We start from the raw sequence: 22411 nt of genomic DNA on the forward strand, positions 1-22411 counted from the left end.
GGTCTTATCTTTGATTTCAAGAAAATCTGATGAAGAAGTACAAACTTCAAGCAATGTTAAATACCAACCAGCTTCAGAAAAGTAAGCAGTTGCATAAAAAAGTATCATTCTTTTGGTGTCTCCATCAAGGGAAAGGCAAACATATTTTACTAGCTATCAGAAAGGGCTGTTGAAATCCAGGCTGTATTAGCTCCTTTCCACCTTGAATGACTGCTTTTAATTCAGTTTTCTTTTACCACTTGACTTTTGCCCATGAGCTTTTTTGCAGCCATTACATGTAAGAGTGGTAGCGCACTACAGACACTTAGGCAGAGCACCCCATGGGAAAACAGCTCAGTCTGAGTAGCTCAGTACTACAGATCTCCACTTTGTGGCAAATGGGAATTTACACTTCTGCCCTATGCTGCTTACAGTGTTGACAGCTGTCTCTTCTGATTCAGCATCCTAATATCTTGTCCAGGAAGATAAAAGTGGGAAATGCCAATGGAAAGGCATGGCAGAGTTGTCAAAGTCAAATATTTGAATGTCAGAAGTCAGGCCACAGGAAAATATGAGATTTGTTTAAATATATCAAGGCTTTGTTGCATTTTGCCTTCTTCCACTTGTGATTTGGCATAACACACTGAAAATGAAATAGAGACTACACGCAAACTTGATAACCAGATGATGTACATGTACAGGAATATCAGTTGAACGATTAGGCAGACGGGATTTACCCTTTATCATTTTTGTGAAAATGTCTGAATTTCCATCTAAAAACCCTGGAGGTTCCCATTGTAGCAGTTTTGCTTCAGCAGATCTGGAAGGAAATTCATTGCTGATGTCAGAAGAATGCCACTCCACTGAGTAGTCTGCTCCGTAAAGCCTCCATTTAGGTCACTTCTGATAACGTTTGAATCAGTGCTATACTGACATCAATATCAAGGCCATGGTTTGGTGGTTGGACTTGGCAGTGTTAGTTTAACGGTTGGACTTGATGATCTTAAAGGTCTTTTCCAACTCAAATGATTCTATGGTTCTATGATAAAACCGCATTAATGTACTTGGATCCACTTATAACTGTTACTGTTAAACAGCAACTAAATTAGTAAAAAATCCTGAAATACAAATATAAACAAAAGTATCTTATTAACTAGAACTAAGTAAATCATTACAATACATTGATAAGAAACGGTTAGATTACTTATTGTAGAAATACGGAAGAGATAGAAACAATAATATATGAACTGTTGTAAAAGGGCAGATCTGAAGTGTTTAGAGCAGTTAAAAGCACATACTACAGAGTAAACATTTACATTTATGATAGCAGTAGTTTTTCTTTGTACCTAAATTAAATGTCTCATGTTTTTTGAAACAGAAACAGTAGAAAAAGGTTTCATCTCTGGATATTTTAGTTAGCTTTTCTTTCACTGCTATAATGTTTTGCAGGATTTTCAGAAATATTAGAAAAGTTATATTTAAGTAAAGTTCTCCAGAGAGCTTTGAAGCAGCCTAACTATTCTCACTGCAAGCCCACAGAGCTGTAAATCTGCTTTGTATCTGCCCAGGACTCTCAGACCTGCTGGACAGGGATATGTGTCTGAGCTTGGTATTTCAGATGCACTAAAGTTCTCAAGGAATTAATGTTGTGGGTCTTCTGCTGCACATGAAGTCACTTCTGAAGGGAACTGGATGGACAACGCTTCACAGCAAACTTTGGCATGGTGTAACATCAAGTCTAGTGCTCAGTGAAGGGGCTGCTTTCATGCTTACCCATAAGATAATTGGTCTGCATGTTGCAGAAGTAGGTATTTACAGTTATAAAGCAGCTGAGTCAGATGGACCACAGACTTTTAAACAGGTTGCCATTTGTCCAGAAATCTCTGATAAATTTTATAATCTATCAGATTACACTGGGACAAAATTTCCTGGTGGAAATGAGCAAGATACTTCAGAAAATGTGGTCATTGGACAGCTTTTAGCCATTGACTTCCATGGGAAGGATAGAGCTGAATGCAAGTGCTTCAGACATCGTCCCCATGAACTGCATTGCTTGCACACACATTTTTTAGTTTTGTTTTGAACTTGTTCCTCTCCCTGTGCCCAAGTATAAGGATAGATGATAAATCCTCTCAATCAACAACATGATTGCAGAATTGTGTGAAGGCCTCATTCACAAGTGACTCAAGTGGGACAATATGTTTATTTCATCTCCTTGGTGGACAGCAAGAAGCATCTAAAATGGGAAGAGTGGAGAAAAAAAATAGTTGGGAAGCTCACTTTTCCTTTAAAATCAGTAGAAAAGCATACTGAAAAAGAATATTTTCTTATTTTAAAAGGACGTATTAAAAGTCTGCCTATGAGATAATATTTTCAGTTTATCAGAATAAAAGGTTTTCATTAACGTCAAATAAATACATTTTTACATATTGTTCTGTAAAAGAATTCTGTAAGATGCTCTTTTGTTTCTTTTTCCTCTTGGTTGGAGAATCCATTTGCTGACCAGCTATACAAAATAAACATGAAACAGCATTTTCTCTTTTCTGTCAAGTAAATTCTTACTTGTATTTTGAGCAATGATACAGTAATCTTTAGTGTCTTATGGAGACAATGCATAAAATATTTACTATGCACTTAGTGTACATCATTTCTTTCAACTCAGGACCAGTAGGCTCCTCAAACTTTAATTAATTTAGTTCAGAACCCACCATGGATAAGAGAGAAATTTGCAAAGTGGGGGTTAGCAGGTATAGCAGTAACCTGAGATGTGGGAGAAGGGTGTCCTGTTCCAACCTGATCTTCTGGGAAGGTTGGACAAGTCCTTTTGCTTCTTTCTGCACAGCCCCTGCCCCAAATCTGGATAACAAAAAATAATGCTGCTTCATTAGTAATGTAGGTTGAGATTGATGGATAAAAATGTTACCTAGGAGCTAGATAATAATAGTTTATTACTGAATCTCTTTAGGAAATGAGGGTAGTACATGAAGAGTGCCTTTGGTGACAAAGCAGGTTCAAGGTTGGGATTAGAGTGTGAGATTTTTACTTCCTAAACCCCTGTTTCTCATTTTCTCTCACTTTTAAAGAATACTTTCTCTCATTTGTAAATATTCTAGTATATGGAAATACTTTGTCAGATCATAAAAATAAAAACTTTTTTTTCTTATCAGGTCTCACAACTTTCCTGTATGATCTTCAAGTTCAAAGATTGTATTTTTTTTATATCTTGATCTATGCCATGAGATTTAATAATAATACATCAATCAAGAAATAAAATAATGAAATCTAGAGCATCCGTATTCTGTAATGGTCTGGAGGGTAAATCTGGCAAATGAATCCAAGTGCTCCAGCGCAGCAAACATCAGGGACCTCATGGTCCAGCTCTAAGTGGAATCTGCGTGCACCGATGGGTGAAGCACAGAATGTACACAGAAGAACAGATGGAGCTGTGAGTGATCTCATCCTCTAACCTTTTCATGGGACTTTGTCTCAGGTGGCACTACTAGTCAGAAGGTATTGACTTCACCAGACAGAGTTGGGTTTTTTCCCTCTATAGTCAATGGATAAAAGCAGAGACTCTTCTAGAAGGTTGCTCTGAGCAGATGTCTGATTTAGGTGCCCTGAACTGGTTTCCAGGGATGCTGTTCTCTCTTCGTTGACCAGAGATACAGTCAGGGAAGACTAGCTGGAGGAACTAGCCATCTCTGGTGCCAAAATTCAATTTTCCTACTTTTCTTGCTTCTGTAACTCACAGTTAATTCACTATTCTAAGAATAGACTAAGCAGCTCCTTTGGAAAGTAACACAGCAGAAATTGTAATTTTAACATCATTCCCTGCATGGACATTTACTGGGGATGGCTGTGCCAATGAATGCCCAAAGCAGTGTGGCCTCTTTGCAAGAAAGCAATGGGTATCATCTTCATTCATACTGCAACCAGAATCTTTAAAAACCTTTATCATTTTTTCCCATCATTATAAGCTGAACTAGTTGATTCAGCTAGTTGGTTTCCCATCTAGAGGCCACATTCTACAACTACCTGAAAGGAGGTTGTAGCAAGGTGGGTGTTGGCCTCTTCTCCCAAGTAACAAGTGATAGGATGAGACAAAATGGCCTCAAGTTGCGCCAGGGGAGTTTTAGACTGGATATTAGGAAAAATGTTTTCACCAAAAGGGTTGTCAGTCATTGGAACAGGCTGCCCAGGGAAGTGGTTGAGTCACCATCTCTGGAGGTATTTAAAAGATGCATAGATGTGGTGCTTATGCACATGGTAGTGCTAGGTTAATGGTTGAACTTGATGATCTTAAAGGTCTTTTCCAACCAAAATGATTTTATGATTATTTTATCAAAGCGAGTTTGAAAGGACTTGCATTTGATTTCAGTTCAGATTCAACCTCCTCGGAAGGGTCCAAGACAACCACATGATATAGCTGGCAGTCATCTTCACTCAGCACTCTTGAAGTGTTATCCTTCAAAGGTATGATCAAATCAGCCAGTAAAGGGAAACAGGAGATGGGTTTTCTTTCCACTGAAACCAGGGACAATTCTAAACTCTGGGAACATCTCATCAATGATCCTTGCTTTGACCCTAGCCTGTGGCATTGATGTGAATATCTCAGTTATTCCTTCCTGCAGAGTGGGAATAAGAGATAAAATTTGCAAGCTGGGAATAAGGTGGTGTGTGGTCTGCCTGTGAAAAAATAACTGAAAACAACTTTTCCTTTTGTCAGAATGAAGATAGATACACTAAAAGACAGAATGTGGCTATATGCCTTTTTTGCATACCTTAAATTATTTCTCCCTCTTCAGTTTTCCCAAATTGAGCGTTGGCTTCATTACTTATCTTCTCAGCTTTCCAGAATTTGTGGTGTGTTTCATTTTGTTTAAAAAACTGGGGCAAACCCAGGGAAATTACTTCAATTGTGTGGTGAGAATTGCTAGCTGCTAACTCTGAACCACAGAGTACTGCTGGGAAACTGCATACTTGCATCTGATAACCATTTTATGGGAATGTGTGCTGACCCACAGCTGTGGTTCTCCGCAAAATGCTGGGAGCATGAGTCCTCTTCTACCAAACATACTTTATGGTCTATTCTTAGCCTCTTTTGTAGCAGACTTGGTTTTTTCTCAACATTGAGATTAAGTGGAAGAAAAAAAAAAAAAAATCAGTGACAGTGTTTCTTGTGCTTGATTGTGTCTGTAAATGGTTATCAAGTGGAGGTAACTCCATTAACTGCAGGTCTGGTATTTGTTGGTGTGACTTGGGTAAGGACTGAACTAATTGTGTTTATTGGTTTCTTCTGGCACATCTGTAACTTCTGAAGAATGAGTATTAATTTCAGTTATGGCATTTATCAACTCAGATTTTACAAAGATTCAAGGAAGGAGAAAGCTAACCTGTACATACTAGAAATATCCCAGCAATTTTATGACAGATGGTCCTCTCCCCAGAATGTACTTTTGTGGATTTAAAAAAAAATAAAAAAAATAAAAAAATTATAAGTAGTTAATGAGACAGTAGACAATTAAGCTGTGGTGAAAGTAAGATCTTATGTTTGACCTCTCTGGGGAAAAAAATGCACGTTGAATTTTCCTAGTGCCTTCTCCTCCTGTGTGATTATTGGAAAGATTTCAGTGTTCACAGCTGAAAATGATATGATACTTCAGTACTTTGAAATAGATTGAGTCGTAAGTTTACTAAATCATGTCCAAATGCATTGATGTGTCAGATATGGCCCCATAAAATCCCATCAAGGTTATATTTCTGTGAGAAATCATCAGCATGAACAGACCTTCCTATCACTTAGCAGGCATGAAAGTCCAAAGCAAAGTGTCACAATTTGAACTTTTCTGCCACCTGTTTCAAAGAATGATGAGGGTCCCAAAAGTCCACTGAACACAGATAATCTACCTCAGGATAGAGGCTTCTTGTTTCCCAGCTGTGGGAACAGTTGTATCTCTTGTTTTCAGATTAGTTTAGATGAGATTAGTTGATTTAATCACAGCATGTTCCTCTGAGCAAAGATAATCAGCATTAGAGAAGAGAGCAAACCGGGTGTGCAAGTACAATCTCACCACACACGCAGAGTCACACACAGTCACAAGCACACGCACACACTTGCATTTATACAAGTGACTATATATTAATCTGGCAAAGTAAAACAATGTGCAGGAGAAGGTCATTAAATTCTACTTAAAGGATCTTTTCTTTCTTCCCTTTTTTATTGCCTCTAGCAGTTACTTGGCTGCCTTTAAAAGCAATTAATCTCTGGTCTGATAACATTTCGCACAGCAAACTGGAGAGCTCTATTCAAACAGAGTGAAGACAGCTATAAAGTTTCCCTCCTGAACCCCCCATCTGACCTAGGAAGGCTCCATCCTGTTCTCTGCTTGAGAATGCACTGGGGTCTCGTCAGACATTTTCACAGTCCTCATATCTCATGGGACTGGAAACTGGCCTGCAATGTCTCTGCTTTTCTCTGTTGCCCTATTTGACGTCTTTTAAATACCTTCAGACTATTCTTCTGCATTCACCCCTTAAACAAAGTTAGTATTGCGGAAATACTGTCGTGATGAGTACTGGCAAGACATACTGAGTGCACATGCTGCTTCTCAGGGATGTTGGTTTGGAAAGAAAATGAAAGTCCCCAATTTGTGTCATAAGGCACAAAAATGGACCTTTATTTCTTGCTTTGCTGTTCTGGAAACCTAAGTCCCACCAAACACCTCACTTACTTAGGAAACTGAGGCACAGTGACTCTGTCAGAAACGAGCATTTCCATTCTTTCAGGAAACAGTTTTATACTGGAAAAATAATTATAGTGAGGACTAAAGGTGCTCATGTACCATGGTGATGGGAACACTCGAAGAAAACCAAGAGGCAATCAGTGCAGCTTTCTTGCAAACACTGCAATTCTACGCAGTCTAATTGGGAGCATGAACCTGCTTTTCCCTCCGTGTGTGGTACTAACATCCAAGTTACTTGCATGCAAGCTGGAATGCTGAGGAGCTGTGTCTGCACCATTTGCCGCCTGCTAAGGGAATCATTGGAGAGAGCTTGGGCTGCTTTGCTCCAGTGGACGGTGTAGATTCAGCAGGGCTGAACCCACCTGCAACCTGCCTGCACATCAGCGGTGGCAAAAGAAGCCGCTTCTGTAGGTTCTTCCCCTAAGTCCTTCTCTCAGGGCACTTAAGGCAAGAAAAGTTTGCCAATTTGAAGTCATTCATGTAAACATTTCAAATCGCTTGTCTGCTTTGGAGTCAGCAATTTCACTTGCATGACAGTCTAGTTCAGTGAACAAATGAAATGGTTTATTTATAAGCTTGCTTCTCACCAGGGAGCCAATTTATGTTTAAAATTAGCTAATTGTCCCTTTGATGGATTTCTACTTGGAGTAAATAGAGGTCATTAAGTTTCTCTGTTAGGCTGCATTCAGAAAATAGCTATCTGACAAGAGGTTGACCTTACTGAGAAATCCCAGGTAAAGTCAACTATTTGGAACAGCTATTTAGCTTTACACATTAGTGGGGTGCCTAGGGAGGAAAGGCAGTCCTGACAGTCTCCTCATACCTCATGCCTTTTATGACTGGAGGTACAAGTTAGAATAACTTGAGTTATACTTATAAAAAAATCACTTTTTGGGGTACAAAATGATTTTAATGTTCCTCCTCAGAAACACCGGTCCTCCATTGATGAAACATTTCTCATCAGACCTCCCAAATGACCACTGACTTTTCTTGAAAAGAAGCAGCAGTGCTAATAAAACATTAGGCATTCTCCTGAAGTCAAACAATTGGCTCAATCTGTGCTTTCCAAGGTCTGCCAAACCAGTTAATATGACTCCCCTGTCTACTAAGATATTGTACACCTGCAATTCAGGCTTCAAAGGTACAAGGAAACCTCTGAAATACAACTTAGGTAAGCCCAAGATATCAGAATATTCTAGTCTGCTCTTATCTATTATTTTACACTATGGCACATCCTCAGCACGGGGATGTATAAAGCAAGGGAACACTCACTGCGATACAATTTAAACAGCAATGCATCATGGTGTGGGGAAGTGTTGTAGGGATGAGAATTTGGCCCAGCATTATTCAAGTGTCTTATTAATGATCTTGAAGAAGGAGTACACACCATATTTGTTAAATCTGAAGATACTACTGAATTAGGAGGTGCTGCAAGCACCAGGAAGGATGGGGAAGGAACAGAGAAGGACCTAGAGTCATCAGATGTATGGGCTGGGAACACGTAGGTGAGATCCATCCTGGACATGATGCAATTCAAAAAGGAAAAAAACTAAACCAAACCCACCAACCTCTGTACTTAGCAGAAGGGAAATGCCAGAGAACTGGAGAATGTGCAGAGATGACAGCTGGTTAGATAAAAATGTGCAAATCTAATATAGATCAGTGAAATACGGGATCCCAGCTGTGACAGTGACTTTCTGTGACCGTAGCTGCACTGTCTTTGTGTCAGAGACTTAGAAATGCTTCCTGCATTTCATACATGACACTGATGAAACATTTATGAGAATGATCTTACAAAGCCAAACTAGTGGTACACCTAGCTCATATCCTGTCTTTAGAAGGGACTAGTCCTAGATAAATGAGGATAAGGTGCAAGAAATTCTGGAGTGAACAGTCTTTGAAGGAATGATGACATAGCATGCCCAGAATAGTCTTTGATAAACTTTCGGAGACAGGGAAGACATGAATTAGTATTCTGACACTGTTGAGTTGGAGCACTGTTGTAAGATGCTGTAATCCTAGTAGGACAGGAGTCAGCCTCTCTGCGTGGCTCCACACTGGGGCATGGAGCCTGGAGTTCTACCATACTCTAAATGACTTGCCCACAGGGAACATTCCCTTCCTAACTCTACTAGTTAGAGGTTCCTCAGTGTCCTGAAGAGTGATGCCTTACATCCATTCCAAAATTCCTTAGGTAAACTGTTAGCCCCATGGAAATTATTGGTAAACTCCCACTGAGTTCAGTGGGAGCAGGATTTCTTCCAATGGATATATATTATATGCCAAAGGCTGTGGAGGAATTGAAAAGTCTGCGTAGGCAGCCTACTTAGATTCTTCTTCTTATAAATCTGCTATCTCCCTTTTGCTACTGCAGTAACGACCTACTCTCCACAAAGTAAATCTCTGGAACAATTATACCCTATTTAATCAGGAAACTAGCCATTGGAATCATTCATAGAACTTGAATATTTTGAAAACTCAGTGCAAAAGCAGCTTTGTGGAGAATAAAATGAAGGTGTAGCAAATAAAAGTTTATTATTTGATCGTCTTCGTTTCAAAATACACAAACAGAATTGGCAAAGTTATCTCCTCCATTAAACAGAACAAAAATGCCGAGTAGTCATCTGTGGTTCTCCCATCCTTTGATTTAACTGCTCCTGGGAAATACAATAACCAAATGTACACTGAGGTGAAAGGCATGGTGAGATGCATTAGATAAGCAGTTTCCTCTTAATTTTAGGATGCTGTGTTTTGCCCAAAAGCATAGCTTTCTACTACAGACCCCCCAGCAGCTGAAGGAGACTATGAAGCTGCAGACTAGGTTCAGTTCCCTTGTGAAGCTTCATTGCTGCAGAAGGTTGCCTCCCTAGAAGGAGGACAGCAATTTTGGGACAGCCATATGATGCTGGCACTGGCTGTAAAATTAACTTTCTATGCATTTTACAGCCAAACTGAACTAACATATCCAAAAGCTCTCCTCTCCTCTTTTTTTTCCTTCTTCTTTATTTTTTTGAAAACCATAACTATGCTAGGAATTTGTCAGAGTAATAAGGCTGTAAAAATGACCAAAGCCTTAAGTGACAATAATCTACTGCTACATAGTTTTCTTCACAGTCTTGTTATTTCTGCTTTTCTGGTGCTCGTGCAACATGTGTTGAGACTGTATGAAAACAATGCTTCTTAAGAAGTGTATCCTCTATATAGATTTAAAGCAGCACATTTAAGCAGTAACTATTATTTGATCTGCATCAGACAATGATTACTTGCAGCAGCATTCTGGCTTCTGAATTGGCCACTGTGATTTCTTCCCTTACAGGAGGATGAACTGACTTCAAATCTAATTGTCTGGAGCTTAGATTGAACTATTCTGATCAGCTACCAGAAACAATGAAAAGTGAAACGCATCAACTTAGTCTCATCTTCTTTTAGTTTCATACTGAATATTATAATTGATTTTAAAATTGAAAAGAAACCTTTTATTTTTTAGCTTTGTTTTAATTGCAGACAATTTCTCTTTAATACTGTTATGCTGAGAATCAGTAAATGCACAGAAAATGTTTCTTTAAATAAAATTATTAAAAATTATTAACACAGACCATTATCCTGAAGCAGCAGAGTTGAAATTTAGGAAGTATTTCTAGGATTTAGTGTTACTCATGACATTTAAAATTTCTGCTAAGTGAGACATATAAACTAAAATATGTCTTGATTTCTTCACCCATAAAACTCAGATAATTATAGTTCCTTTCCTTATGGATGTGGTAGGAATTTACTTTTCTGAATATTTTAATGTGCTGCAGGTTATTAATTAATTCTACATACAGATTGAAGTCTTGGACTCCTATTTTCTGTCTGATTTTTTTTTTTTTTAATGTAGAACTTTGCATTTTTCTCTAATAATAATGGGTCTCTGAAGAGAATGAGACTGCACTCAAGTGTATTCTAGTGAAGAGTTAGACCTTGATTAAACTCACTTTTCTGAATGAGGGAAGGTGGACTTACAGCTTGGAAGTTGTGGTGATCTCTGAAGGGAGTCCAAATCGATCGACCGTAGAGTCCTGTGGGAAAGGGCACTGCACCTTTCCAATGAGTATTCAAAAACTCAATGGATATTAAAAAAACATCAAATATTCATTCAGGGGGCTCTCCTCTGGGCATCCTAGCTTTTCTGAATCCTTTTCCCTGTCACCAGCTTTCCTGGGTGTTGAATAGGTGAGTGGAGGCACCTCCTGAAATTCTCTGGACTCCACCCCATGGCAGAACATCCAAAATCTAGTCCTTGGTGAGTCTAGCCCTTTGAATACATCTCTTTTACAATAGATAGATCAAATGGCTACATTTAACTGTTATTACGGTATATAACATGACACATTGTGCTTGTTGAAAATGTTGAAAATGAAAAGGGGTCAGATCATGATGGTTTTGCCTGAAACTTTTTTTTTTTTTTTTTGGTGAAAATAATGTTTTCCATTGACTTTTATCATGATATATCAATTTCCACCTGCTCAGGTTGATTAGCAGATTGAGCAGTTTGTGACTGTTGACATCAACCACAGTAAACTGAAGAAGTAAGAAAGGATTTAGTGTGAGAAACGTACAGAATCTGGCTTTGTGGAAAGAGTGAGAGATGAAACTTGCAGCAAAAGAGAAGCAGCAGACTAACTGCATAAGAGTGTTGCAGGCAGCAAACAGAATAAATATCTATGAAGTGTGGGTCCGCTTAGTAGTTAAGAAAAGTTTCCGAAATATTTTATTGTTATTATGTCTTTAATTCCATTAAAAAACCCCAACCAAACAAAAATAGCCAGCTGTTTTATTGAAGCAGCAGCAACAACAAAACATCAAGAAGGAATTAGGTATTTCTAATTTTCTCCTTATGGGAGTATGAGGCCAGCAGCTGCTGAAACTGGCAGTAAAGTCACCATTTCAAAGAACTTATTGAGCAGTAACTGTTAAAAAATCCAGGTTGCCACTAAATCACAGTTCTTCATTTGGTTCCCACACTGTTGCGATGCCCTAAGCTATTCACAGCTGCCCCGCATCTCCCCAGAGGTGGCTGCATTTCAGTGGTACGCAAAAGAACACCAAAATTACATCAACAGGCAGATTAATGCACCCTCTAATTCCACATGACAAGCAATAAACAAATGCAAGCCATCATTTTATTCAATAGGTGACACAATTCCTTCTTAGACAATAGAAGCTAGTGTCCCAGCATATTACTAGGAAATACTGAACTGCTACAAGTATTTGGCTTCCTCTCCTGCTTCACTGCGCTGTGTGTGGTCACTTAGAACTATTTTGATGCAGTCTTGTAATGCTACAGAATCAACATGGTAACATTTTATTCTAACTTTATTTTGATTTCCACAGAGGGAAATAGTTATGCGATGTGCAATGCAATGTTGAATGAAGTTCAGTCTCATTGAAAACCCCCAAATATCAAACGTGAATGTAGGGCAGAATTCGAAGAGGTTTATTTTTACAGGGAAGGAGTATTATATACAGTAGAAATATGGTAAGTTCAAAGATACATAAGCAATAAGGTGAGAAGTGACTTTCATGAACATAGCTCAGTGAAGGATGCTTCTGATGGACACTCTCAAAGCACAAAAAAAGGAGATATGTAGAAATATAGACTAATAAATATGCAAAATAGCCAACAGCACATGTTGCTATAATAAAAATAATTTCATCCTAAATATTTATCAAATTCTTTTTCTTTTTAAAGATAAAACAGTAACGAGCACTTGACTTTCCAGCAGACACGATACAGTTATTTTCCCATGAAGTAATGATATGTCAGTGTTTGTGACAAATCCGAGACTCAGTGGCACAAAGGGAAAAGAGTTCCTAAAGACACAGGTAAGATGCCAAACGCTGCTAAAGAGAAAATGAAAACCAAGGTTGTGCACATCTCACCAGAATTAAAGAAGTTCCCTGAAATATCTCCATAATTACAAAGTGTCAATGTACTTAGTACATCCTATAACTGCTCTAAAAATGAGTAAGAACTTATTTATACAAGATATTTCACAGACCCTCACACAGCCTTTAAAAATAATACCACAGCAACCCCAGTATCATCCCTCCTGTTTTTCTATACAGGTTTTATTAACTCTATATTAGATTATTAGAGCTCCAGTCTGCTGGGCAATTTTCCACAAAGAGATAGTGTTCATTCCCACAATTTACTTCTTCCAGAAACTTATAAACCCCTACATTAGCACAAAGTCCACAATTACTTGAAAAAAACACTCTCACTCTAGCTTCTCTTAAATCAGAGGAGAGATTCAGGCTATAAACTACTACTACAACCTCAGAAGAAGTGATTTATTTGAGCTGCTGCCATTGAGAACATATTCTTTTAATAGTGTGTATAAGCTGGGTGTTGAAATTGTTTATATAATCTCACTTTGTTATTTTTAGAGTCTATTTTTTGCATCTGTATGTTTGAAGTGAATATCTGTAAGGACCTACCTCCCCTTGAACTGCACTTAGTAACTTGAACTGTAATGAAGCAACTTTCTTGCTCTGTTTTTTCATTTTTGGTAGTCAATGAACAATAATGTTGATCGCACACAGCCAAGGCCACGTATTCACAGAAATGCTCTTTTTTCCAGACTCTTTTCCTTCCTTTGCAACACGGGATGAAGAAGAGGTGTCTGCAAAGTTAATCTGAGTTGACAAGCTTCCTTCATCTTTTATACATGCCTTAAACTCATATTGGCACAAAGCAGCCGCTTTCTGCTTACGATGCTCATGCAAAAATGTCTTCCCTTTGGTCACTGAGCAAGTGTAACATGACTGTCCCTGCCAAACAGTGGAACAGCAGCAAAAGAGCACAATTTGTACACAGGCTTTCTCAGAGGCCAGATGTGTGAGAAAAAGGTGCAGTGGGTTCTGGAGTGCTGGCCAGAGAGAGCTCTGTGCAACCAAAATTTGCCCTGCCTAGTCACATGTTTAGCGATCATATTTATGCAGTGGTCATTCCAGACCTAGCTTCCAACCATGAAAAAGAGGTGTTAATTTTTTCTTAGATGATCGGGGTAGGTCCTGAACGTACCTTTAGAGTCTGTAGCCAGGACTGGCTACTCTCATGGATATAGTAAAAATAATGATAAATTGGAAGAATAATGAAGGGGAGATATGAATGATTGGCAGAGTAATTGGTGAATTTAAAATGACAGAAATATTATTAGCCAAAGATGTTCAGTCCTTTAAAAGCAATGATCGGTCGCTTGCAAGGTCCTGGTTAACCGTGGCTTTTAAGTAGAGTTTTATACTGCCTGTGTCATCAGTAATTCAGTATGCACACACAGCCATGATACTTTCCTGGTTTTTCTGTATTTGACTGTCCCAGTCTGTTTTAACCACATACTGGAAAATGTACAAGAAAACATGGCATTGTACCATTACATCTTATTCATATCACCAGACCACATTAAGACAGCTCAAATCAATTCAGAATTCCAGATGCTGCAGTTATAAATAATTTGAAGGGACAACAGGTGGAAGGAATAAAAGTACGTGCAAGATAACTATGTGATAATTCTATTTGCAAAGTCTTAAATAACAATTTCCTAAGAGAAAAAGTCTTCCAATTTGGAAGTTTTGACAAGGTGTGGTTGTGGGTAATTTCATTTTTCTTATTAATTTTCCATAATCCCTCATTTGTCCAGGCACAAGGTTTGTGTACATATTCTTACCGTATGTGCACACTTCCACAAATATACATGCAAATTTAAATCTTTAAGGAAAGACAAGATTCGGAGCTTTTTTAATCGTAACAATCTTTGGGTCTTGAATGTATGTCCTTTTGTGATTGCACTTTGTGATTTCACACTCTTCAGCCTAGCACCCTTGATATTTTTCACTGCTCTTTTGACAGCTACAGCTTGCTGCTCACAACAAATTTCCTTATTTAAGTTACCTGAATCAGAATGAACCAGGCCAGCAAAATCAGTTTTAAACAGCTTCAGCTAGCTGAAGTCATCTGCAGCTGAGTTTTAGGTTAGGGTGCATTCGGAGGAGCAGATTGGCTGGCAGATCTGCAAGGGCTGTAATCTCTTGCAGATGTGTGAATGAGCAGCAGGAGCAGACCACAAGATCTTCTGCTGGCCTGGAGTCTGGAGACTGCATGGCTCTTCGCAGCCTAAGCCAAAACTTACCTGTACTTAACCCATCTTCACTACCACCTTATCTGTAGGCAGAGATCCTGAATCTGAACTGAACAAAGATTAGGTTAAAAAATCTTTTCCTGTATCCAAACCGCTCAGTTCTCTGCAGAATCTGTCCTATGCTGTCTGTCTATGTTTTCTGTCCTCAAATATTGCCAAACACAGAAATTTAATAGAAGATATGTTTTGTTCTTAACTTGCAGAATTCTCAGTTCACTCAATCAATCTTCACAAAACCCTCCTCAGACACACAAATATTGAGCCCTTCAGGCAGCTCTTCAAGGATGACAGCCATTTCCCTTGCAGCAACCTCCAGCGAGGCAGGACACTCCTTCTCCCTCTCTCTCTAAGGAGGTGATGAGGTTCATGTCTTGCTGTTCCCTGCTGCATGGGGAAGTGACTGACGAAAGACCAAACCCACGGTCTGGCAAAGGCTGAGCACAGGGGCTGGCACAACTTCCCCAGTGGTGACAGAAGGAAATTCTCCTTCTTGGCTTGGAGGTAGAAAGTGAGGAGCCTCATAAGCTAAAACTTCCAGTTGATGCTAACTTTCTAAAGATTTTGAGACAGCAGTTACCACCACAGTTTCCAAGATTCATATGTAGATTCAGATTCAGAGTCTCTGCCTACTGCTGAGGTGATAGTGAAGATGGCTTAAGTACAGGCCAGTTGTGGCTCAAGCTGAGGAGATCTGCACACTCAGCAGGCTCCAGAGCAGAAGAACTGCTCTAGACCACTGCAAGAAGATTATAGCCCGATCGAAGTTTCATGGTAGGCTTAGAGCAAAGTACACTGATTCTGTGAATATCTCACTGGCAGGAGGGAAGTAATTTCTCCAGCTTCAGAAGCACGAGCACGTTGTAGTTTATCTAAGGTTGATGGTCATTCAGCTGCTGGGAAGATCTGATTTTGTGCAGCAGAGGGCAGTAGCTGACACACATATGTGTGCACACACACAACTCGCACACTCGATACATATTTTGCCGTATTTTAAGAATGACTCCCTTTTCCCCATCAAACACGGACTAACAAGTTTTAGATTTCTGCAGATAAGTTAATCACTTTAAATCTGAACATGTGAGCTTATAAAAATGAGTTCCTCATACCAGACAGAGCATCAGGGCCATTCGCTCTGCTTTGCTTCTGCTTAAGTAACCTGCACCCACACTTACAAATCACGGGTGTGCTCTATAATTCATTGCTGGGTTTACGGAAACAAGGATATGCCTTTACAAAACAAGCAGGGGTATTTATTCTGAGTGCTCTCCATGCATGCCTTGATGGACCTTTAAACAATCATCTCTAACGAGACCAGGAGGTCAGAAAGTGTTTTGTAGACCAGAAAACTGACCATGATGCTGGTTTCATTAGTCAATTCATTTGCCTTCATCTTTGGTTGCTTTTTCTCAGTCTGCCTTTCTGAGGCTACCCTAATAACCACAAGAAAACACTCCTCCACTGAGGAGGGAGCCATTATTTTAGGTATGAGTCACCTTCTCTTTGTACCCGAAACTATAAATACAGTTTCTTTCTATGAAATGTATTTTACAACAGAGATAGAAGTGTAGGAAAAAACTTGCATGAAGTATGGGCCATTTCACCAGTTCTAAGGTTTTGGAAATGTTTGTGGGAGCTTGCCTCACTACAGTGTTATTGAAGAATATTCTCCTGTAAGTCAAAGAAGGGTGCTCTTAGGTCTTTGATGAGAATGATTCGGTTTTTTGAAATATGTTTAAGCAAAAGGGTCCTGAGACTTAGAAGAAAGTCAGGCTCAGATATTGAGTTTCTTCAAGCTTGACGCTGGTTGCATTTGGTCTCTGCTCTGCTTGATAACAGAGGTTGCAACCAGCTGGGAGTAAGCAAATGTGTCTAACTTTTTCCTTAATCCACAAATAATTTGGATCCAGTGTTTCAGCCTGTATTTGCCTGGCATAAAACATTTTATTTGGTACATCTAGAATTGCTATGGTGAGTTCTGGCACCCTTACAAGAATATTTTCTATCTTGCCCAAACTGATAAAAGAAATCTCTAAAAGGTTAAAGAAAAACAATCTGCTAATAGAGAAGAGCTCTTATGGTTAGTAACTGGCTATTTTCTTCAGATTGTTTCAGCAGCAACATCATTGTCTTTTCCTTTCTCACTCTTATGGAAGTGTTACTCTATGTTACTCCTTACAAGTAAGATTTTTCAGGGTACTTGCATTTAATAAACTAAATTAGTTTTTAAATTATGCAATTTTAAGAAGTGCTTCCAATATAATTCCTTAACAATGATAGAGGAGCTGAAAAAAAACTTTTTTAATTTATAAGGTGCAAGAAACCCTTATGAAAAGTTCATTTTTTAAAATTTCCTCTGTAAGTCTCAAATCCTGAAACTTAAATATACGGGAGTCTCAACATTCTAGGGTGCATGGTTGCAGGGAAAAGCTATAAAAAGTCAATCAAGTGTATTCTTCAGTCTCATAAAACAGAAGACAAAATAGACAATTATTTAGTATTATAAGCCATCATTTAGTAATATAATCTCTGGATTTTAAGCCTCTCTCACAATTTTAGGGTCCTTGATTAAAAACTTCTGAGTGCTTAAAGTTAACAATATTATTTCTGCAGTGGAGCCCTTCAGAGTTTAAGATTCTGGCAAGAAAAACCAGCTTACTGCTGGCCCTGACTCAAATCATTTTCACGGACACCCAGGCAGGATAACAATAAATGGTGCTTTCAATACAACCAGGAAGTGACAAGCAGCAACAAAAACTGAATCCAAGTTTTCTGTGGGAATTTCTCACTGCCTTCTCACACACAATTCCCTCAACTTTACACTGAAAGTGATAAATAGCTAACAGTTTGTGTTAGTCATCAGGATCATGGCTCAAACCGTGCCTACCTGAAACTAAGGGCAGGGATCTCCTCACCGAATTTGTGTCTTCTCTTGGCCATGCCTGTGGCAGGTTCATTTCCCTCTGCCTTCATGCTCTGACACTAATGAAGGAGGAGAGCGCATGCGATACTAATTACTGTTGCAAAGGGAAGAAAGAACCTGAAAGCTGGGTTAAGCACACAAACCCCTACGACCTCCATGTTTCCAGCCATGTTCCTGGCTGTAATTCAGGGTCAGAGCATCTCACCTGTGTTTGGGAAGAGCTCTGCTCAGTATACCTGTTCAACAGAACAAATCATAGCATATTTAACCCTGTGCCAATCTGACTCTATCAGATTACATGAACAAGAGCTTGCCTTTGTGCAACAGCATTGAGCAAACCTGGATCCCCTCGCAACCACCAAGACAAAACAAGAGCTTGTGCCAAGAGAGCACTGAAGCACATGGTCAGGTTTCCTCTATGAATGGTGGGGGATGTGAGACTAAGGGGCAAGTCTGGTCTCGCTCTGCATTGATAGTGTGTTGAGACTCATTGGAGCTAGCCCATCTCCTTCGTCTCATTCCTTTATGTTAGGAGACTTTTGTAGAGTTCTAGAGCTTTTGAAGGCTGTCAGATCTGTGCAAACCTGGCAGAGTGAGCGGTCCAAAAAAGGACAAAAGATTTATCCACAACTTCCTGCTCTTTCTGACTGTATCAGTCATTATTGTGGAAACCTTTTCCTACTGAAATATCAAAACACCTTTTTGGAAAAAATATCCTGCTGTTCATATACCACTACTTCATGGTTTTTAACTAGACATCAATATTTTCTGTTTTCTATTACAAATTCCAAGAATTCAATCAGATTCCATTTGCACTTTTTTTAACAGGTTGATAGTGCATCGATTGAGCAAGGTACACTGTGTTTAGAGAACTTGGAGGGATCTCTGTTGAAGATAGCATAACAGAGATCAGAGTTTAGCTTGATACAAAGAGCAGTAAGTCAAGGTCATAAAGATTTCTTAGTTAAGAACAAAATAGCGTCCTTTGGCATGGCTCTGTCCAACATGTAAAATTTCCTTTATTTTTTGAGTTCTCTTATGTGTGCTGTCTACAATTTATAAGACAAAACAGGGCTATAGCAAGACATTGGTCATACTAGTTTGTCTTGTTTTGTATCAGTAGCTTGTATATGATTTTAAACTCCAATAACTAACAATCTGGAGAGTTCAACCTTAGACCCCTCAGAACTGTGCGATTAAGCATCTTGTGAAAAGCATCTAGACTTTTGAAAAGCAATGCTGTTTGTGCCTGAAAGTGAACATTGAGAAATGGAGACAGGCAACATGCTTAATCGCCTTCTAGTCAGATTGTTCAATTTGGTATTTAATATTCATGCTTGTCATGTGATCATCTGAATCCCTGGATTTCCTCTTGCAGAAATGGAAGTCCTAACTATTGTTTGACAGGCATTGTTTGACAAACCCAGTTGCCACTCATGCCATAGTTCCCTGATTGCGAATAACACGTTTGTTGTCCCTTATAGCTCAAACATCAATTCTGATCTCGATTGGAGTGAGTACATGATTGTTGAACTAACTGCAGGGAAAACTGCAGGATTTATGCTGGTTTTATGGTTTTATGCCCATTGTAGGGGATAGATGATGCCTCTTCCAGCAAATGTTAAATTTGGTGCAGAGAGAACATTTTTAATAGATCTGAATCAGCAGAATGAGTTTATAGCCCCTTTGAGCTTTCTTATGTAGCTACAGCATTTTTGACTTGGCAGTAGTGGAACCTGGTTATACTACAGAAAGCCGAGAAAGCAAATTTTCAAGCAATAACATCCCTTCACACTTTTTTGATCATGGTTTTGTCTCATACTCACCCTCTGAGATGCTTGGCACTTGAGAAATATTTTAAATAACAGGAACGTTTTCAAATCATCATTTCATGATTTTGCAATAGCTCAGAGCAGTCACTGCTGTGGAGTCCAGTGCCAGCAAAATGCCTGTGCTTCAAAAGGACAATCTATGTGGAAGACAAAAGACAAAAAAGAATAGGGTAAAATGCTGCCACTATATGTACTTACAAGAGAAACAAGTTGTCAGGGTCTTATTTTTGGAATGGTAGCAGAAACAAGATGTCCTGGCAGTTCTTTCTAACCCCTAAGCATCCTTTCTAGACCCTGACAACTTCAAGTACATTTAAGAACAAGAGATCGTGAAGAAATTTGTAATTCTCTTCAGATTTTCCTCTTTCACTAAAGTTAATAAAGTATGTTAGGAGTTATTTCCCAGAGTGAATTTCTTCTCACTATCTTACACCTTGTCCTCCTGTTTCCTTCTTTACTCTTTATGTTTACTCTTACTACTTATTAAAAGAACAAAATGTCCTGCACCTCTTCTCTGTCCCATGTGGCAGGCAGAGAAACTTTGATTCATATGGCTCACCACTCTTCCCCTTCAGAGAATTTGAACAGTATGGCTTGGTCCATCGTGTGAACAGCCCTTGTCCAGTCCCATCCTGCCCTGTCCTGTCGCACACACTGAGGCCCGGCACTGTCTGGCAGATCGTTGGCTGGCCCAGGTCAAAACTACCAGGAAAAGTGATCAGCTTCGATGACTGCTAGTCAATGAGCATGCCAGTGCCCAGAGCCTGTTCAGTGCAGAGGCAGAAGATTGCTGGCTCTTAAGCTTCCTCAGAAATTTACATTTTCTATTTACTCAGATCTGATTCTTGCGCAAGTTAAAGGGGAACCACAGCTAAATATCTGAGAAATGTTTATAGCGCTCATAAAGACAATTAATAGCGCACGTCTGAGTAAGAACAGACAACGCATGGATTATACACAAACTAATAAGAAATGTCCCATATATCACATGAAAACAAAGAGCAAAAAGGCCTCAAATAATGTCCTGTGAAACAGATCACGTCAAGAGTAGAACAAAAGTATTGATAGTATCAAAATGAAAAAAACAAGTAGTAAGATAAGTTGTAGCCCAAAGGTTTTAATTTCATGCTTTGAAAGTCTCTTCTCTCTTTCCACTTGTTATTTCAGGTTCCAATGTCCAATCATAAATTAACACTGCCCTTGTCGCTCAATAGCTACATGGGATGAATTAAAAGTAGGAAGGAATGCCCATCCTCCTCAAAAGATGAGCTAACAATTTAGAGTTCACTAAAAAAAAAGTTGTAAATTAGCCTAATGAAGCAAATTCAGATGAGAATGTCTTTGGATAGTCACATAAAAAGTTCAGAAAAAAAAAACAAAACAGGAGAGCATTCATATGACGTGCAATTTTACTCACTATAAAAACATCACCAGAACTGTCATTACAAAATCCAAGCTGTGATCTGCTTTATACACTATCCTGTCCATAACAGTAGCCATCAACAGTCACTTCCAAATGATGAAAAATAACATTGTCATGAGCAAGCAGGGATCAGCGGCTTTGCATGAGTGGCAAGAAACAAAATGAAGTCAGCCAACGGGCTGTCTTTACCTCCACTTTCTCCCATCACTGTATCTGACACCTGGTATCCTCCAGACGTCATCCAGGGTGTCATCACTAGAACATGATCTGTGTGAATGTTCCTTCTTCACTTCTGTAAGTTATTTGAAACTTGTGTGTTCATTTCTCTTCCAAACCTGTCAGGAAAACAGTGAGTGAACAGGGAAGAGCACATGTTGGTTAGTTTATACAGTGCACAGGGTTTGTGTCTGTACTCTTTGGATCATCTAACCTGAAGAAAAATGTCTATAGAAAGGCAATTTTTTTCTTACCTCCAGGCTGCCATTGCAATTAGAATATTAATAGTGTAGGAGAGTTTTGGATGAGTTACTCTCACCAGTATGAAGTAATTACACCCTCATACACATGACCTAAAATAACAGCTAGAGTGACAGTCATTGAGCTACCAATAAAGCTGGAAGTTCTTCAGTCTATAATACAGTGTTAAAAATACACAGATAATTTCCATAAAATATGTTATTTCCCCTTAATATTTTTCTTCTACAATGGTTTCACAGACCTTCAACTAGTTAATTTCACATTAAGCCTCTGAACAGCTAATTATAATATCAGTTTTACAGATGGGAAACAGATATCCACAGTCTAAGGGATCTGCCAAAAGTCACAGAATGCTTGACCCACATCCTCATGAAGCTGGTAGTAGTCTTTACATTCATTTTATAGTACTTAAACCCAGGGTGAGCTGAGACTAGAGTTCAGTTAATTGCAGGGTCCTAGTATGAGCGTGTAACTGTTGCCATTTCAGGAAACCCAGGTCATTTGTTATGCCACTGGAGCGTCCAACTGATCCTGTCATTAATCACTATGACATCACAGGACAGCTACCATATGGTGTAAAATAATCTCCTCCTTTGCTACAGAAATTAGATATCTTTAAAGACAAAATCATCTCTACACCACTTGGAAAGTACACTTAGACCTTTGCTTTCCCTTAGAACTTTGCCCTAAAAATGCTGGTTAAGATCATTTGTAACGGAAAAGTGAGATCTTCAAACACCTTCTGCAAGAGAAAAGGGGATCAGCCAATGCACCTCTTGCTATGTGCGTGCATCCACCCTAACCATCTCAACCTGATCATTAAAAATCCATCCCTTCTAATGCACTAGGAAGACAGC

General features: G+C 39.0%; 1 long non-coding RNA gene across 1 annotated transcript; it reads right to left on the bottom strand.

Annotated features, from left to right (window-relative positions):
- Positions 1-225: 225 nt before the first annotated feature.
- LOC142600705 (uncharacterized) lies at positions 226-21412 on the bottom strand. The gene is made up of 4 exons (XR_012834264.1): positions 21267-21412; positions 19649-19791; positions 2740-2835; positions 226-2215 (listed from the first exon to the last, which is right to left on the bottom strand). It is a non-coding gene; the product is annotated as an uncharacterized LOC142600705 (long non-coding RNA).
- Positions 21413-22411: the final 999 nt, after the last annotated feature.

The sequence above is a fragment of the Balearica regulorum genome, chromosome 2 (assembly GCF_011004875.1).
Source record: "Balearica regulorum gibbericeps isolate bBalReg1 chromosome 2, bBalReg1.pri, whole genome shotgun sequence".
NCBI classification, from domain to species: domain Eukaryota; kingdom Metazoa; phylum Chordata; class Aves; order Gruiformes; family Gruidae; genus Balearica; species Balearica regulorum.